This window comes from Odocoileus virginianus, chromosome 19, assembly GCF_023699985.2.
Source record: "Odocoileus virginianus isolate 20LAN1187 ecotype Illinois chromosome 19, Ovbor_1.2, whole genome shotgun sequence".
Taxonomy (NCBI): domain Eukaryota; kingdom Metazoa; phylum Chordata; class Mammalia; order Artiodactyla; family Cervidae; genus Odocoileus; species Odocoileus virginianus.
In genome coordinates, this window is record NC_069692.1 from 23,838,515 (window position 1) to 23,857,457 (window position 18,943).

At 37.7% G+C, this 18,943-nt stretch overlaps 1 protein-coding gene across 6 annotated transcripts in view; it reads left to right on the forward strand.

Moving 5' to 3' along the window:
* Positions 1–18,943, forward strand: part of WASF1 (WASP family member 1) — a 68,398-nt gene that overhangs the window by 11,617 nt on the left and 37,838 nt on the right. Inside the window, exon 1 of one of the 6 annotated variants that reach the window (XM_070449963.1) lies at positions 149–320. The exons of the other annotated variants lie outside the window; for them this stretch is intronic. The gene's annotated coding sequence lies outside the window, so the exon portion shown is untranslated. Of the gene's footprint in view, positions 1–148; positions 321–18,943 lie in introns of those variants that run through there. 6 annotated transcript variants of the gene reach the window in all.

An 18,943-nucleotide genomic window follows, 5' to 3' on the forward strand; every position in this document is an offset into this window, starting at 1 on the left:
AAGGATCACAAGGACTTGATAAGGACAAAGAAAGATAATAATGAGGAATTGGAAGGGTGAAATAGGATTTTTAGGTCAGAAAGGAACATTTCACAGATGGAGATCTTAGAGGCAGAACTCTGAGAGTCTATACAGACACTTGATGTGCTTAGTAGTAGAAGGGAAGGGGCCACTCTTCAGTCCTCAGGACTGGAGGCACTGATGTTTGAGCCCTCAAGAGAGATAGGGTATATTTTAAGAAGCTTTGCTATAAGTCTGGATGCCTCTAACCATTGCTCTGGGGTCAGCAGGCAGTGCTGTGCACTGCCACATCATTTGAGGTAGGAATCTTGAAGGGAGGAAAAGGGTCATGCTTCACTTGTGAATGATCAATTATAAATATAGTCTTCTTTGCAAAATTAAGTGTTTTTTCTTTGTAATAGAGGCAGTCAACAAGTGTTGGAGATCAGTGATAATATAATATTTATCATCAGTATAGTCATGGAAGTAAATGAAGTAAAGATTGTCTCTTAATGGTTATGTTTATAAAGGACTTAGTTTCATCGACATTAAAAAGAATATTTAAATTTCTATTTTGTAATTTTATGCTAAGTACAGAAAGATGACAGTAATGACCTGTCATCAGTTGAACATGAATTTTAATATATATTTCTTGTAGTAGAGATGGATTTCTAAGTTCTCTAATTTGAAATTAATTAAATCTGCTCATTAAAAGTCTGCCTGTTATGTGAGAGGTCATATTAAGAGCAGAAACTGCTGGCTTAAATAATATTTACTGTAATATCCTTATGGAGTCTTTTTTAGGATAAAATGAGATAATTGTTATAAAAAAGTCTTCTGAAACAAGTCCAAATTAATGTAAGTTGTTACTGTTATAGGCCCATATTCAGACTACGACCATGGATAAGGTCATAATTTACATTTTTAATGAAATATTTAGTATGGTATTTAGGTGTTTCTAATGTAATAAATGGAATAAATAAAAAATATTTGTTTTGGTATTCATCAATTTAGCTTTATTATTTTTAAGAAACTCCCTATACCAGTAATACTAGTAATGATTTACTGAAAATTAAGTAACTACTTTTTCTTTTCAACTTTTTTTATATCTGTTTGAATCTGTTTTTTTATCAGCACCTGCCTCCCCAAATGATAAAATTATCTATAATTGACCTCATTTGAGGATTATAGTGAGGCAGTCAAGTCTTTTAAGTTAAGATATAGATGTATCTTACTTTAAGAAAATTTAACATGAAACTGCTAATGGAGTGAATATAGATACAGATAAGAAAAAAGGTCGAGGACTGAGTCCTAGAGTACTCTTAAGATTTGGAAGTAGAGAAGTTATGAAGGAGGCAGGAGGAAAACCAGGAACTTGAGGTTTCCCGAAAGCCACAATAAGTGATTTCAAGGAATGAACAACTGTTAAAAGGTTTAGTGAAAAGAGACTTCAGAATTAACCACCAGATATAGCAGATAATTGACCTTAGTCAGATGGTTGATACAGTGCTGGAAATGAAAGCCCGAGTAGGACAGATTTAAGTGAGAATTGCAGGAGAGATATCAGAGAACTGATTCAAAGAATTTTGCCAAAAAGGAGAGCCGAGAAATCAGGAAGTGGGGGATTAAATGGCCAAAGGCAGAAATAGGACCAAGAGAAGTTTGTTTTTGTTGTTGCTTTTTTTTTTTAAGATGGATGAAATTATAGCATGTCTCTATATTGATGACAGTGATCTAGTAGAGGGAAAACAGTGATGTAGAAGAAAAAGGGGATAATTAATCCCTACTGCTTAAATAAGATTTGGGAACTGGCCTGGAACTTTGCCACCACGTGAAATGGTTTGTGTGGAGAAATTTTTCATTTCGACATAGGCAGATTACAAATGACTAGTTACCCAATTCATCTGCTATTTTATACTTGTAGATTACTTTTAGCGATGAGATGGAAATTGTTAAGGCCACATACTTACCAGTTTCCTATTGTGATAACTGCATTTATTTTCAAGTAAGGAATAGGATAGATAATAATATGCTGATAGAAGATAGATCTCACTGATCTACTTGAGCTTGTCTGAATTTGCACTGTTTTAATCCATTAGTCTTAAAGATTTTTTGCTTGCACATTTCCAGAAAGAAAAGGTACTCTTTTACACATTGAAGTTGAGTAGTATAATGTTACTGTTGTAAGTTTAAATCATTTTCTTGTTAATAGGTAATAGCAAATAAGCATTTATAGCAGGATATGAGCATTACCTATATTGGAATAAATGGTTATTGCTATTTGATTAAATGAGTTTTTGAGAGCTGTATCAGAATATAATTGATGTACAATTGGATAAGTTTTGACTTATGGATATGCTTTGAAATCATCATTACAATCAAGATAATGACCCGCCCCCCCCACCAGTTTTCTGTTCTTCGTTTGTAATTCCTGTGTCCTGTCTTTCCTTACCCCTTCCATCAGTCCCAATTCCTACCCTAAGCAACCACTAATCTACTGTCTGACATAATAGGTTAGTGTGTATTTTCTGAAACTATATGAATAGAATCATACAGTGTAGAGTCTTTTTTGTTTGGCTGCTTTCACTTAGTGTAATGACTTTAAAATTTATCTGTATTGCCATATCCATCATTAGTTCACTTTTTACTGAACACTGTCCCATTTTATTGGAGAAGGCAATGGCACCCCACTCCAGTACTGTTGCCTGGAAAATCCCATGGACAGAAGAGCCTGGTAGTCTGCAGTCCATGAGATTGCCAAGAGTCTGACATGACTGAGCGACTTCACTTTTCACTTTCATGAGCTGGAGAAGAAAATGGCAACCCACTCCAGTGTTCTTGCCTGGAGAATCCCAGGGACGGGGGAGCCTGGTGGGCTGCCATCTAGGGGGTCTCACAGAGTCGGACACGACTGAAATGACTTAGCAGCAGCATCCTGTTTTATAAACGTTGTTCCAGTGGATAACAATTTGTTTTTTATTGGTCTGTTGGTGATCATTTGGGTTGTTTCCAGGTTTTGATTATTACAAATATAGCTGCTGTGAGTGTTCATGTAGAAGTCATTATTTGGGTATATGTTTTCTTTTCTCCTGAGTAAATCTAGAAGTAAAATGGCTGGGTCATACAGTAGGTATATGTTTAACTTTATAAGAAAGTACCAAAGTGTCTTTCAAAGTGGTTATGTCATTTTATAGTATTTCTACAAGCAGGGTAGGAGTTCAGGTGCTCTACATTCTTGCCATTTTGGTTTTAGCCATTCTAATAGATGGGTAGTGGTATCTCCTTGTGACTTTAATTTGTGTTTTCCTAAAGACTGATGAGGGCTTCCCAGGTGGCTCAGCTGGTAAAGAATCTGCCTGCAATGCAGGGGACCTGGGTTTGATCCCTGGGTTGGGAGGATCCCCTGGAGAAGTGAAAGGCTACCCAACTCCAGTATTCTGTCCTGGAGAATTCCATGGACATAGTCCATGGAGTTGCAAAGAGTCGGACATGACTGAGCGACTTTCACTTTCAAAGACTAATGATGTTGATCATCTTTTTAAATGCCATTTGTATATTTTCTTTTGTGAAGTATCTATTTGAATATCTGGATGTTTACCTTTGGGTTGTTTTCTAATTGAATTTTATTGTCTTTATTTGCATTAGTCGCTCAGTCGTGTCAGATTCTTTGAGACCCCATGGACTGTAGCCCACTAGGCTTCTCTGTCCATAGGATTTCCAGGTGGGGTAGGTTGCCATTCCCTTCACCAGGGGCTCTTCCCAGATTGAACCCAAGTCTTTTGACTTGCAGGCAGATACTTTACCATCTAAGCCACCAAGAAAGGTTTCTTCATTCTAGATACATCAAATATGTGATTTACAAATATTTTCTTGCAACCTGTGAATTGTCTTTTCATTCCCTTAATGAGAAAGCAGAAATTCTTTTGAAAAAGCAAAAGTTCTTAATTTTGATGAATTCTAGTTCAAAAATTTCTTTTTTTATGGATTGTGCTATTGGTGTTACATCTAAGAAATCTATGCCAAAAAAAAAAAAGAAATCTATGCCTAAGTCAAGGCAGTAAAAATTTTCTTTTGTCTAAAAGTCTTATATTTTTACTTTCTACATTTAGGTATGTGACTCATTTGTACATGGTAAGAGGTAAGAATCTGTTTTTTTTTTAATAGTGATATCCAATTGTTGTAGCACCATTAAAAATTTAAAAAGAATGTCAACTTTGCATCTGTGTAAGAAATGAGTTGACCAAATAATTCATCAGTTGGATTATTTCTGGACTCTTTCCTGTTCTATTGGATATTTGTCTATCTTCATACCAATACCACACTACCTAGAATAGCGTGGCTTTATAATAAGTATTGAAGTCAAGGAGTATAAATCCCTTAATATTGCTTTTCTTTTTTCAAAGGACAATGTATTTCTTCTTTTGTGAGGTTCACTAAACCTTGTGTCTTTTCAGGATTTTTCCATTTCATGTAAGATGTGGAACTTATTAGTATAAGTTGTTTTTAGTATTTCTTAACAGTCCTGGGTGTTCATTGGAAGGACTGACGCTGAAGCTGAAACTCCAGTACTCTGGCCACCTCATGTGAAGAGTTGACTCACTAGAAAAGACCCTGATGCTGGGAGGGATTGGGGGCAGGAGGAGAAGGAGACGACAGAGGATGAGATGGCTGGATGGCATCACCGACTCGATGGACATGAGTTTGAGTAAACTCTGGGAATTAGTGATGGACAGGGAGGCCTGGCGTGCTGCGATTCATGGGGTCACAAAGAGTCAGACACGACTGAGCGACTGAACTGAACTGAACAATTCTTTTAATATCTGTAGAATCTATAGTGATAGCAGTCCTATCATTCTTCAGATACTTCAATACTGCTACCCTTCCTCATCAGCCTGGCTAGTGGGTTATCGTTTTTATTAATGTTCTCATTATTTTTCTGTTCCAATGACTTTTGCTCTCACCTTCACTATTTCCTCTCTTTTGCTTACTTCCAGTTTAATTTGCTTTATTTTTTCTAGTTTGTTGAGGTGAAAATAGTTGTGGCCATTCATTTAAGACCTTTCTTGTTTTTCAATGTAGACATTTTAATACTGTAATTTTCCCTTTATGTACTACTGCTTTAGCTGCTTCCCTCAGACATTATGATACTTTTGTTTTCATTTTCATTCAATTCAAAATAACTATTTTTTCCCTTTTTATTTCGTCTTTGATTGGAATTATTTGGAAATATATTTTCCTAGCCTTCAACTATTTGAGGATTTTCCGTGTATCATTTTGTTGTGATTGTTAATGTAATTAGTTTGTGGTCAGAAAACATACCTTGTAGGATTTAAATCCTTTTACATTTATTCTTACTTATTTTATGATTTTAAAGTGGTCTCTCGGTAAATGTTACTTGTATACTTGTAATACTTAAAAATGCATTTTGTATTATTTTGGAATAGGATGTTCTATAAAGTTCAATTATCAAGTTGGCTGATGGTATTCTTCTAGACACCTCTGTGCTTACTGTCTGTCTACTTGGTCTATTAGTGATTGAAAGATGTTGAAATTTTTAGCTTTATCTATGGACTTTTCTGTATTATTTTGTACTTCTGTTACTTTTTACTTTATTGAATCTATTTATTTGTAAAGTAAATATTTTAGATTATGATGTATACATGATGAATTGACAGCTTTGTTAGTATGAATGATTCCCTTTATCTCTGATAATATCCTTTCTCTAAAATCAACTTTGTCTGATATTAATGTAGTCACTCCAGCTTTTTTTTTTTCTTTAGCATGGTATATCTTTTTCTATCCTTTTACTTTTAACCTCTTTGTGTATTCATATTTAAAATTGTTTCTTATAGGCAGCATGTGGGTGGGTTTTGTTTTTTTAAATTCAGTCTTACAATTTCTGCCTTTTAATTGGCATGTTCAGATCATTTATGGTTAATGTGATTATTGATGACAGAGTTTAAATCTACCATTTTGTTATTTTCTTTTTGTTGTAACTATTCATAAATCTCTTATTTCCCTTTTTATTTTCTTTCAGCGTGAGTAAATTTTGAAATATTCATTTATGGTGTGCTGGGTCCTCATTGCTCTGTGGATTTTTACCTAATTGCGGTGAGCTGGGGCTGCTGTCCAGTTGTCGTGCACAGGCCTCTTATTGCAGAGCACATGCTTTAGGGCTCGTGGGCGTCAGTAGTTGGAGTGAGCAGGCTCAGTAGTTGTGGCTCCTGGGCTCCAGAGTGCAGGCTCAGTAGTTGGACTCACAGACCTTGTTGCTCCATGGCATGTGGGATCTTCCCAGACCAGGGATCAAACCTGTGTCTCCTGCATTGGCAGGCAGATTCTTTACCACTGAGCCACCCGGGAAGCCCGAGTAATTTTTTTAACAATTCTGTTTCTTCTCCTTTGTTGGCTTAATAGTTATAACTCCCTGTGATATTTTAGTATTTGTTTTAGAGTTTTAAGTATACATTGTTAACTTATCATAGCTTACTTTTAGGTGGAATGGTGAATTTTTCAACATCAGTTAGTTCAGCTTTCAGATTATGTCACTACAAGTTCGTATTCATTTCGACTTTAGAGTCGCTGCTGCTGCTGCTAAGTTGCTTCAGTCGTGTCCTGTGTGACCCCATAGACAGCAGCCAACCAGGCTCTGCCATCGCTGGGATTCTCCAGGCAAGAACACTGGAGTGGGTTGCCATTTCCTTCTCCGGGAGTCATATCTACCTGGATTCAAATCCCAGCCATGATACTTAGTGTAGAAGGTACACTTTCTATACCAAAGTCTTCTTATCTATAAAATGGAGTTAAACTCTTTCATAGAATGGTACCTGACATTACAGTAAGCCCTATAATTTGTAGCTGCTTTTATTAAAAATCATGTTGATGAAAATCTCTTATGAATTCCAGCTACCTTGACATCATTCTTCTTCTCCCATCACCCTAGTGAAAGTACCTATTCTTTAGATTAGTCATTTGTCTGCTAGGCTTCTGCCTTTCCCAGTTTGAATCAATCCTCTTGCCAAGTTAATCTTTCTTCAATATAACACCAGTCATATCATATCATTTCTCAGCTCAAAACTATTTCCACCTGACTGCTCACTTCCTCCAGAATTAAGAACAAACTCTTCATCCTGACAAGCAGCATAGCCCATTGTATCTGTCTTCATCTTTCCTTTTCTTTCACTACTGCTTTACTTTTTGTCTATAGTTTAGTTAAACTACAGTCTCTTTCTTCTCCAAATATTGTTCCTGTCTCTGAATTTGTTGTTGCTGTTCTGTATGTCCCTATAAAATTTTGAGAGCAAGAATGTCTGAAAATTACCTTTTGTACCAGTGTTCACCTGGCATAATCCTTTACATCTTTGAAGGCTCCCATCAGATATTGAGTTGGCAAAAAAGTTTATTTGGGTTTTTGTAAGATGTTGTATAAAAACCCAAATGAACTTTTTGGCCAGCCCAATGCTATTTATTTCATTGAGCTTTTCCTGATACTTAGCTGCTTGTGGTTTTTCCATTCATTATATTTCTATAATTCTCCTGTGCTTGTCTTGTATCACTAGCCTTGTACTACCTTTGTTTATACAGGTCCAGAGTTCCTTCTCTGTAGTTCTAAAGTTCAAAAGACTCTGAAAACTAAAATTTTCTCTTTAAAAAAAAACCAAAATCTAATTTTATGGCTCTGGTGGGCAAAATGATGGCCCCTGAAGAGGTCCATATCCTAATCCTGGAACCTGTAAACATATTACATTACTTGGTAAAAGGGGCTTTGCAGAGATGATTAAATTAAAGATCTTGCAATGGGGAGATTAGCTTGGACTACCCAGATAGGCTCAGTGTAATCCCAAGAGTCCTTATGAGAGGAAGAGGGTGGCAAGAGAGTCAGAAGGAAATGTCATGGCAGAAGCAGGGATTAGAGTGATGGGATTGCTAATTATTAAGATGAAAGGTGAGGAGCCAAGGAAAGCTAATAGCATCCAGAAGTCAGGCAAGGCAAAGAACAGATTCTCCCGTGGATCCTTTGGAAAGAGACTAGCTTTGTAGACATCTTGGCTTTAGCACAAGGACCGTTGTGACTTCTAGATCTAAAAGATAATAAATTTGTACTGTGTAAGTCACTACATTTATGGTAATTTGCTACAGCAGCAGTTGAAAACTCATGTAGTATTAAAATTTGACCTGAATGGATATGAGGCTATTTATTGTCTATATTTATACCAGTTAGTAAATATTCATACATTTCACTATGAATAGAAGTAATAATGTTGGATCATAGGGCGCCAGCCTGGACCTTACTGAGTGATTTCTTAAATACAGTATATATACTATATTACCTTTCTAAAATCTGAGAAATTGTAAATTCTGAAACATATTTTTCCCCCAATGGGTTTAAAAAAAAAAATTTATGGACCTAATGTCATTTATACTAATAATGTCTGTTTCCTTCTAAAAGATTATAAACTATGTGAGGGCAGAAATTAAAACTTATTATTCATCTTTGTGTCTCCCAGTTCGATGACTTACAGGTAATATGTGTGAAAAAAATATTTTTGAATTGACCTTAAGTATTTGTAAATATCGTGGGGAGTATAAAGTTGTGGAAGACCTGTCCCAAATCATTTCAGATCCTAGTGAGGGATATAAGGCTTTTATTGGCTCATAATGAGACACTACAATGTAAGTAACATACAAATAGCATCAGAAAAGGACTGAAGTAATCTGTGAAAGATCCACTAAAGAGGTGATTTTTTTAGCTGTTACAATGACTACCGTTTGTATAACATCTGCTGTACTAGGTTCTTAATGGTCGTGACTAAATCCCCACAAAAATCTTATGATAAAACAGATACTTAGGGATATTACATAACTCAGTCCTAAAGGTGAGTGGATTGAGATTTGGTTCATCCTTCAAGGAGAGAATGGCATGAACAGAAGTCTGAAAGTAGTTGGGTCATGAGTTCAGAAAGCTAGATTCTTTTAAAGAGTTTATTTACATAATACTGTAATTGATCCAAAATAGAGGTCTCTGTTAAATGAAGTGTTAAGTCTTAGTCTCTGGTTGCTGGGATTTGGGATAATTTTATTTTCATGTTTGTGAATATTTTTCAAATTTTTTTCAAGAAACATATACCAATTATATAACTGGCAGCAATAAACATTTCACATGATTAAAAGACAAGTATATATTTTCTGAATATAGTTGGAAAAACATTTGATGCTAGCTACTATTTGGTATAGTTTTTTAATTTAGCGAGCTATCTAAACTTACTTCACTTTAAAGTAACTGACCTTAGAAATTCCCTCTTTCAACTGCTTGCAGAGAACCATCATTTAAAAATGTGTTCAGCATTAGTTACTGCTTTTATGCCAGAAACAGTGTAATTGTGTCTTTGGAAATACACTGTACTGTGTTTGAAATTAGTATATAAATTCCATCTCTGTATTTCAGCAATCTAGTATTTAATGTGAAAAATGTTCCTGTAGAGAAATAGAAGAGGTGAGGAAAGCCTATTGTAAAAAGTCACTCTAGCAGTACTGTGGTTATTCCTGCGTCTGCAAGAGGTAAACTGCTCATCCTACCTAGATACTCTAGGCACATGGAAACTAGGTTTTATTTATTACATATGTATGTGCTTAGTCATGTCCAATTCTTTGCAACCCAATGGACTGTAGCCCACCAGGCTCCTCTGTCCATAATAATCTAAGATGATGGTAACAAGTACTAATTTTAGGCAATAAATTTTATTTTCACATTGGGTGTTGACCCTGGAAACCTTTTCATTTACTCTAGTAAATTTAGTTTTGTCCATACTTCTTTTACTATCTGCAGTTATTGGCAAATAAACCAATATGGTGCCATGCAAAAATTAGATATTGATTATTTTAAAAATATTTATTGAACACTTGCTGTGTATCAAGCAGTATGATAAATATTTGTACAGTAATGAATGAAACAGTTTTTACTCTCATGGAACTTACAGGCTGGTAGGAAGGGTATAACCAGTAGATAAACAAGTAAATATGTATTTATAAATTGAAAACATGCTATGAGGGAAACAAATAGGACACCATAATAGGATAAGAAGGGGACCTATGTAAGAAAAGTTTGGAAGGGCCTTTTGAGCCACAAGAAATGAAAAGAGGCCAGTGATGCCAAGAGGGAACAGTGCATACAAAGGCCCTGCAGTGGAAAAGAGCTTGGAAAAGGTTGGTGTGACTGGAGCAACAAAGAGAAGTGTTAAAGGTGAGAATGCAAAGGTCCTAAAGGCTACAGGGAAGCGAGTACATTCAGAGTAGGGAAGCTGCTGGAAGGGTTTTAAGCAGAAGAAATAATGTAATCACATCTTTTAAGTATCTTGAGCTTCTCTAAGAAGACAGTAATGGACGCAGAGAGATGAAATGAGTGCAAATTATGTTCTGAGCAAGACACAGCAGTAGCTTGGTTCAACATAGTGTTAGTGAATTAGTAGATATATATTTTGAAGGTAGAATCAACCAAGATGTGGGGGATGAATAGAGATAGGAGTCAGAAGGATTAATAGGCTTCTGACCATGATAATTAAATGCATATTTGTGAATATCTGTTCATACATACAGGTGGTGCAATTTGTTGAACTTGGTAGTCCATTAGCTATTGCAGGGTTTAATGGTAAAAAGGAATATATTTTCATTAAAATAGTAGATCCCAGAAATTTCTCTGAAAATAAATGCTTCCCTTATCAAACTTACTTCTTCAAGAGGGGGATCTTAAAAGAAAGTTTTTAAATATAGTTTATAAAAGCTGATTATCTTGTTGTATCTTCTGTATATAGTACAGTGACTGACATAGACAACAGACATTCAGTAGTGATTCATTGAATAAATTCTTCATTTAGAAAGAAAATGTTCCCAGAATCAAACTGAAACAAAACGGTGCCTGTGCCATGAAGCAGTTTTTCATTAAAGTTGCCCACAGGTGATTTGTTAGGTTAGGTAGACTGTGACAAAGAAATCAAGCAAATATGATTTAAACTTACATCTCAAATCATAAAATATTTTGTTCTGTGACATTATTTAGAAGCTACTTTATGGAGATGTTATAGGACCTCTAGGATCTTGGAATCAATTTCTGGACAACATGGGATGAATGGAAAAAACATTGAACTAGGTAGGACCTAGGAAACCTGATTTCCAATTTTGACTCTGCTATGTATGTGAAAGTGAAAGTGAAATCGCTCAGTTGTGTCCGACTCTTTGCCATCCCATGGACTGTAGCCCACCAGGCTTCTCTGTCCATGGGATTTTCCAGGCAAGAGTACTGGAGTGGGTTGCCATTTCCTTCTCCAGGGGGTCTTCCCGACCCAGGAATCGAACCCAGGTCTCCCACATTGCAGGCAGATGCTTTACCCCTTGAGCCACCAGGGAAGCCGTAATAATAATTCGGGCTAGTTACTAGCTCCCTACACTTCAGTTTCCCCACATGGAAAGTAGGAATAGTCTATATCTCTCTTGAGGACCTTTTTGTAATGATTTAATGTAATGATTGAATACATAAAACATATCTACATATGTATATAGCATTTAAAAGCCCTTTACAGCACCCAGTATGTAGGTCTCTGGATAAATTGCAGAATGACCACACTCAGCAGCTCCTTGACTTTGTTTCTCCATCCTTTTAAGTGTTGGTTTGCCTGGCGATGTGCTGTGGCTGATAAACTCAGCGGAGGTTACGTTTGGTGAGTTCTGAGCCTGGGCATTAAGAGGCGTTGCATGTTTCCATATGTAGTCAAATTTAGGCTAGCCAGATAGATGACGAGAGATCCTTTGGAGTAGAGACAACCATCCCAGCTGAGCTATCTTAGACCAGCCTGTCTACCTGGCAGCTGTCCACAGCATATGAATGAGCCTGGCCAAGATCAGCAGAGCTGTTCAGCTGAGCATAGCCTAAATTGCTGACTCAGAATTGGTGGTTATTTTAAGCTACTAATTTTTGAGGTGGTTTTGTTATGTAACAAAAGCCAGTTGATGCAATCAGTGTCCTTAGTAAATCTTACTAAATTAATAGAAAAATAGAATTTATTGGGGTGCTGTTATTTGCCAGACACTTAAAAAATTTTACATGTACTTCTCTTATTTCTAGTTCTTAAAACTTCTTTTAGTGATCTTTTGATTAGTGTGATTGAATTTTAGTCTCCCTAACCCAAAGTCCGTGCCCTGTCCAATAAGTCATGCTACCTCTCAAATGAGATTATTTAGAAATGTTTTATAAACTTAGACACTATAAAATGTTAAGATAGATGAAATTAATATAGCATATATAGTGTCCTTTCAGATTGTAAAGAAAAATATTCAGATTTCCTTAGCCAATGGAAGCTTACTCCAGAGTAGGGTTGCGAAGAGGCTGAGTAGACACGGCCCCCTGGATCCTAGTGCTTACAGAATAAGGATTTATTTTATATTGTTCAGGATCTATTAGCAGCTTTAGTGATCAGTTTTTCAGTGTTTATGTTAATGTTCCTGTTACCTAATAAAGGATTTGAATTTGTCACTGCCTTCCATGGAGTATCTGCTAAGGCAGAGTTTTGTGCCATGTCACTTTATACATGACAAGCCTTCCCTGTGTCTTGTCATGAACTTCCTGGTAACTCAGCTGGTAAAGAATCTGCATGTAATGCAGGAGATCAGGTTCAATTCCTGGGTCAGGAAGATCCCCTGGAGAAGGAAAAAGCTACCCACTCCGGTATTCTGGCCTGGAGAATTCCATGGACTGTATAGTCCATGGTGTCACAAAGAGTCAGACACAACTGAGCAACTTTCACTTCACTTATGTCTTGTATGTGGCTGCATGCTTGCTAAGTCGCTTCAGTCATGTCCATCTCTTTGTGACCCTATGGACCAGTAGGCCGCCAGGCTTCTCTGACCATGGGATTCTCCAGGCAAGAATACTGGAGTGGGTTGCCATGCCCTCCTCCAGGGGATCTTCCTGATCTGTTCCAGATCAAATACCAATCCAGTGGTTGTGATCATATTATCAGATTTGGTTTAATTGAAAGCAGAGTGGTACAACTCATTAGTTTATTCTATACAAAGATAATTTCGTTTCTTTAGAAGGAGGTAGGGGGTGTGTGTATCTGTTACCTCTCACAGGATAATAAACTACTCCAAAACTTCATAGCTATCTGAGCTTATCTGTGGAAGAGTTCAAAGAGAGCATTTATAGGAGCTGTGAGGTCTCTTAAGGCCTAGACTTGAAGATCACACAGTATCACTTCCACCACATGATACTGTAAAAACAAGTCACAAAACCAGTCCAAATTTAAGGAGTATGGAAATAATGTAATAAAGAGTTACAAAGAATTTGCAGTCATTTCTAATTTACCATAGGTGCTGAGGCACTTAAGTTTGCATGAATTGGATAATACCTATGGGTAATAACACACAATTATTAAAAAATTACCACACAAATTTGACTTTTGTTATTTGGTAGAATAATGTAGAGAGTCATAGCCCTGGGGGAATGTGGGAGGTGATAAGAAGATGGAGACTAAGGTTTCTGCTTTCCTTAAATGGCATGTAATAGCAAAGAGAAATGTTATTTGCAAGGAATGGATCCTTACAAAAAAAATTTCACAGTTTTTATCTTTTTTAGAAGACAATTACATGCAGGTAGACTTTTAGTAATCTGAAAACTAGTATTTTTCTTTTTCAATCTTCATTTTTAATTGCAAAATTACTCCTTGTAATCTTCTGGTATAAGAAACATGTAGTTAGTTGGTCTTTGTCACTAGTTCTTGGCACAGGCTCCTAAAACTTTTGAGTATCTTTTTGTATGCAAATAAGATGACTACTGACAGGGAGCCCCTGGATACCCCTTAAATGGCAACCATAAAAACCAAGACTCGATTAAGAAACTTAGAGCTTTCAACCTTACTCCCTAACCTCGAAGAAAGGAAGAGGGTCTAGAGAGTGTTAACCATCAATGAACAAATGATTTCATCAACCATGCCTATGTAATGAAACCTCCATAAAAACACTTATTAAACTACATGATTTGGAAAGCTTCCAGATTGATGAACACACTGAGATGCTGGGAGGGTGATGTGCCCAGACAGGACATGGAAACTCTGCATGAATTTCTCCAGATCATAAATTTCCCCAATACCTTGCCCATATTTGTTGTTTAATCACTAAGTCGTGTACAACTCTTTTGCAACCACATGGCTGTTTTTGAGTTGTGTCATTGATAACAAACCAGTTAAAATAGTAAAGTGTTTTCCTGAGTCCCTTGAGTTGTTCTAGCAAATTAGCAAACCCGAGGAGGGGGTCATGGGAACCCCTGATTTATAACTTCTTGGGGAGAAAAATGGGAGGCCTAAGACTTTTAACTGGCTTCTGAAGTTGGGGGCAGTCTTGTGGGAGTGAGCAGCCTGTGGCATTGCGCTGTCTCCAAGTAGTTAATATTGGAATTAAATTGACTTGTAGGACATATTGGGTGACTCAGAATTGATGCTTTTGAACTGTGGTGTTGGAGAAGACTCTTGAGAGTCCCTTGGACTGCAAGGAGATCAAACCAGTGAGTCCCAAAGGAAATCAGTTCTGAATACTCATTAGAACGACTGATGCTGAAGCTGAAACTCCCAATACTTTGGCCACGTGATGCGAAGAACTGACTCATTGGAAAAGACCCTGATGCTGGGAGAGATTGAAGGCGGGAGGAGAAGGGGATGATAGAGGATGAGATGTTTTGGATGGCATCACTGACTCGATGGACATGAGTTTGAGTAAGCTTCTGGACTTGGTGTGCTGCAGTCCGTGGGGGTCGCAAAGAGTCCGACACAGCTGAGTAACTGAACTGAGGTGACTCAGTGGATAAAGAATTCCTCATGCAATGCAGGAGATGAAAGCAGATGTGGATTTGATCCCTGGGTGTGGAATATCTCCTGGAGGAGGGCATGGCAACGCACTCCCATATCCTTGCCTGGAGAGTCCCATGGACAGAGGAACCTAGTGGGCTACAGTCTATAGGATTGCAAAGAGACTCAACTGAAGTAGCTGAGCACCCGTGCACGTACTACATACTGAATTGACTTGTAGGATGCTCAGTTGATGTCCACAGAGAACTGGAGAATTGCTTGGTATGGAAAAATTACCCATTTGTTGTCAGAAATGAGGTGTGGGTAAAAACAGAGCATAGTACTCTAACATTCAGATTTGATAATTTATTATGTTAAAGACCAGAACAGTTTTTCTGAAGATTCAACAAAGCACTTTTCTGCACACACACACATAATGGATTCTGTGGTCATGCAAAATAGTAGTTCACAAAAGGGAAAGAGGCAGAAATTCAGAAAACTGCTGTTCCCTTTCATCCAAATATTGTTCTTTAGAATGAAAAAAAGCCGTTCTGATTATAAGATAGTGTAGCCCTTTATCCTTGGAAAATTCTTAAGAAATACCAAGTTTTTTTCATGGAAATAATCATTAACATCTTTGAGTTCTTATTTGCTATGTATTGGGCCTTCTCCTAGTCATTTTAGTGGCTCAGACAGTAAATAATCTGTCTGCAGTGCAAGACCTGAGTTCAATCCTCAGGTTGGGCAGAAACCTTGGAGAATGAAATGGCAGCCCACTCCAGTTTTCTTAGTTGGAGAATCCCATGGACAGAGGAGCCTGGTGAGCTACAGTCCATAGGGTTGCAGAGTCAGACATGACTGAGCAGCTACACAAAATCTTTACAAACAACCCAGGTGCTGCTATTGGTAAAGAAACCTCCTGCCAATGCAGGAGACATAAGAGATATGAGTTTGATACACTCGTTGGGATGATGCCCTGGAGGAGGACAGTAATGGAATACCCATTCAGTATTCTTGCCTGGAGGATCCCATGGACAGAGGAGCCTGGTGGGCTACAGTCCATAGGGTTGCAATGAGTTGGACACAGCTGAAGCGACATAGCACAATTTCACACAAAACTAACCAAGTGAAGTAGGTAGTATTAATCCCAGAGGCACAGAGAGGTTAAAGTCCTTAGCACAGTTTGTAAGTGGCAGAACCATACTCAAACCCCATCTCCTTTGTTGTCAGACTCTGTATTCCTAAACATTATATATTATATAAATATTTGTGTCTGTATTTATTGATTGATTGTGCCACATGACTTGTGGGATTTTAGTTCCCTAACCAGGGGTTGAACCCAGGCCTTTGGCAGTGGAAAGCATGAAGTCCTAACCACTGGACTGCCAGGGAATTCTCGTTGTTTTGATTTGTAGTTCTCTGATGACATACGACTTCACATTCCAGGATGTCTGGCTCTAGGTGAGTGATCACACCATTGTGATTATCTGGGTCATGAAGATCTTTTTTGTACAGTTCTTCTGTGTATTCTTGCCATCTCCTCTTAATATCTTCTGCTTCTGTTAGGTCCATACCATTTCTGTCCTTTATCGAACCCCATCTTTGTGTGAAATGTTCCCTTGGTATCTCTAATTTTCTTGAAGAGATCTTTAGTCTTTCCCATTCTGTTGTTTTCCTCTATTTCTTTGCACTGATCGCTGAGGAAGGCTTTCTTATCTCTCCTGGCTAGTCTTTGGAACTCTGCATTCAAATGGGAATATCTTTCCTTTTCTCCTTTGCTTTTCACTTCTCTTCTTTCCACAGCTATTTGTAAGGCCTTCTCAGACAACCATTTTGCCTTTTTGCATTTCTTTTCCATGGGGATGGTCTTGATCCCTGTCTCCTGTACAGTATCACGAACCTCTGTCCATAGTTCATCAGGCTCTCTGTCTATCAGATCTAGTCCCTTAAATCTATTTCTCACTTCCACTGTATAGTCATAAGGGATTTGATTTAGGTCATACCTGAATGGTCTAGTGGCTTTCCCTACTTTTCTTGACTTGGCAAGTCTGAATTTGGCAATAAGGAGTTCATGATCTGAGCCACAGTCAGCTCCCGGTCTTGTTTTTGCTGACTATATAGAGCTTCTCCAGACATCCTGGAATGTGAAGTCAGGTGGGCCTCAGAAAGCATCACTACGAACAAAACTAGTGGATGTGATGGAATTCCAGTTGAGCTATTTCAAATCCTGAAAGATGATGCTGTGAAAGTGCTGCACTCAATATGCCAGCAAATTTGGAAAACTCAGCAGTGGCCACAGGACTGGAAAAGGTCAGTTTTCATTCCAATCCCTAAGAAAGGCAATCCCAAAGAATGCTCAAACTACCGCACAATTGCACTCATCTCACACGCTAATAAGGTAACGTTCAAAATTCTCCAAGCCAGGCTTCAGCAATATGTGAACCGTGAACTTCCAGATGTTCAAGCTGGTTTTAGAAAAGGCAGAGGAACCAGAGATCAAATTGCCAGTATCCACTGGATCATCAAAAAAGCAAGGGAGTTCCAGAAAAACATCTATTTCTGCTTTATTGACTACGCCAAAGCCTTTGACTGTGTGGTCAATAAAGCAGAAATATTTTCCACAATAAACTGGAAAATTCTGAAAGAGATGGGAATACCAGACCACCTGACCTGCCTCTTGAGAAACCTGTATGCAGGTCAGGAAGCAATAGTTAGAACTGGACATGGAACAACAGACTGGTTCCAAATAGGAAAAGGAGTACACCAGGGCTGTATATTGTCCCCCTGCTTATTTAACTTCTATGCAGAGTACATCATGAGAAATGCTGGGCTGGAAGAAGCACAAGCTGAAATCAAGATTGCCGGAAGAAATATCAATAATCTCAGATATGCAGATGACACCACCCTTATGGCAGAAAACAAAGAGGAACTAAAGAGTCTCTTGATGAAAGTGAAAGAGGAGAGTGAAAAAGTTGGCTTAAAGCTCAACATTCAGAAAACTAAGATCATGGCATCTTGTCCCATCACTTCATGGGAAATAGATGGGGAGACACTGGAAACAGTGTCAGACTTTATTTTTTTGGGCTCCAAAATCACTGATGGTGATTGCAGCCATGAAATTAAAAGACGCTTACTCCTTGGAAGGAAAGTTGTGACCAACCTAGATAGCATATTTAAAAGCAGAGACATTACTTTGCCAACAAAGGTCTATCTGGTCAAGGCTGTGGTTTTTCCAGTGGTCATGTATGGATGTGAGAGTTGGACTGTAAGGAAAGCTGAGTGCTGAAAAATTGATGCTTTTGAAATGTGGTATTGGAGAAGCTCTTGAGAGTCCCATGGATTGCAAGGAGATCCAACCAGTCCTTCCTAAAGGAGATCAGTCCTAGGTGTTCATTGGAAGGACTGATGCTGAAGCTGAAACTCCAATACTTTGGCCACCTCATGAGAAGAGCTGACTAATTGGAAAAGACCCTGATGCTGGGAGGGATTGGGGGCAGGAGGAGAAGGGGATGACAGAGGATGCAATGGCTGGATGGCATCACCGACTCGATGGACATGAGTTTGAGTAAACTCCGGGAGTTGGTGATGGACAGGGAGGCCTGGCATGCTGCGATTCATGGGATCACAAAGAGTCAGACACGACTGAGTGACTGAACTGAACTGAACTGAATGACATATGATGTTGAGCATCTTTTTATATGCTTCTTTACCATCTATGTATCTTTTTTGGTGGTCTGTTTAGATCTTTAGCCCAGTTTTTAATCAGGTTATTCTTTAAAAAAAAAAAAAAAACTTTTAACAATTGCTTATATACTCTGGACAACAGTTCTTTTTCAGTCTTTTGCAGATTTTTTTTTCACAATTTGTGACACGTCTTCTCATTCTCTTGATGTCTTTTGTAGAGCAGAAATTTTTAATTTTAATAAAGTCCAGCTCATCTATTATTTTTTCCTGGATCTGAAAAGTCACTGCCAAACACAAGGTCATCTAGATTTTCTCCTTTGTTATCTTCTGGAAGTTTTATAGATTTTCATTTCACATTTAGGTCTGTGATTCATTTTGAGTTAATTTTTGTGAAAGGTGTAAGTTCTGTGTTTATATTCACTTTTTTACAT